Here is a 1,108-nt window from a genome sequence, read left to right on the forward strand (position 1 = left end):
ATAATACAGAATGGGACAATGAAGCTATGTAACTTCTCATATATATTTGAGGGCGCATGGCTCAGTTGTGAGTTCAATTCCCATACCAAGCCGTGTTCTTGAGCAAGACACTTCATTTCATGTTGCTCCAGTTCACTCAGCTGTAGAAATGAGCTGTGACTCCTCACTGGTGCCGAGCTGTATTGGCCCCTTTGCCTTTCCCTTGGATAACATCAGTTGTGGGGAGAGGGGAAGCTGGTATGCATGGGTGACTGCTAGTCTTCTATAATCAACCCTCGCCCTGACTTATACCCCGGAGGGGGAACTTTCTGGGTGCAATCGGACGGGGAAGCCGTGAGTGTAGGACGTGGCAGTCAGCTGCTATTTTTAGCGTTTCGGAACGGGCCACGTGCAAGGGTACATTACCACCCAACAGGTCTGGGTCCACGAAGAGAAGGTAGGTGTCTTACTTCTAATCTCCAGCATTCACTTCGAAATAGCGGTCAGCATTTCGTCCAGCGTGCTAATGATTCTGCCAGCTTGCTGCCTTGCCCAAGCAGTCACCCATCTAAGTACCCAGTTGGCTCGACATTGCTTCACTTCGGTGATCAGGCGAGAAAAGGTGCAATCAACATTATAAGGCTGCAATAACAATATTAACAGTTTCAAAACGGTATCTCCATAGCCTAAAACGTGGGATTCCGTAAAAAAGAAAAAAATAAATAAGCGGGGAAAGGTTCAGATTACATATAGTCCATCTGGACCTTCAAAACATTTATTCGTATTTTCTGAACGTGGTAAATTAGTGTTTGATCAGTCGCTCGTGGAACTTGTTCTCCTTCATATAATTGTTCCTTCAGTTATCCGCTAGAAGCAAAGTTGTTATCAATAGGCCTTATAATGGTGGTGTGGGCAGTTAGTACCTATCATCGACCTCTGTTTTTCACTGTGTCTTTATTTTATTGATCCCAAAGCAATGAAAGGTAAAATTGGCATCGGCGGGATTTGAACTCAGAACACAAATCGCCTAGGAAAACACTCCATGGCCAAAATAATTGCTATTAATTTTGGTAAAATGCTAAGATTTCGTTTCGGTAATTAAAGCAAACCAATGCATGTTTTATACATT

General features: G+C 43.6%; 1 protein-coding gene across 1 annotated transcript in view; it reads left to right on the plus strand.

Moving 5' to 3' along the window:
* The window catches only part of LOC106877976 (zinc finger protein 737), a 6,056-nt gene that overhangs the window by 2,360 nt on the left and 2,588 nt on the right, over positions 1-1,108 (plus strand). The gene's annotated exons all lie outside the window — the stretch shown is intronic.

The sequence above is a fragment of the Octopus bimaculoides genome, chromosome 29, assembly GCF_001194135.2.
Source record: "Octopus bimaculoides isolate UCB-OBI-ISO-001 chromosome 29, ASM119413v2, whole genome shotgun sequence".
Classification (NCBI taxonomy): Eukaryota; Metazoa; Mollusca; class Cephalopoda; order Octopoda; family Octopodidae; genus Octopus; species Octopus bimaculoides.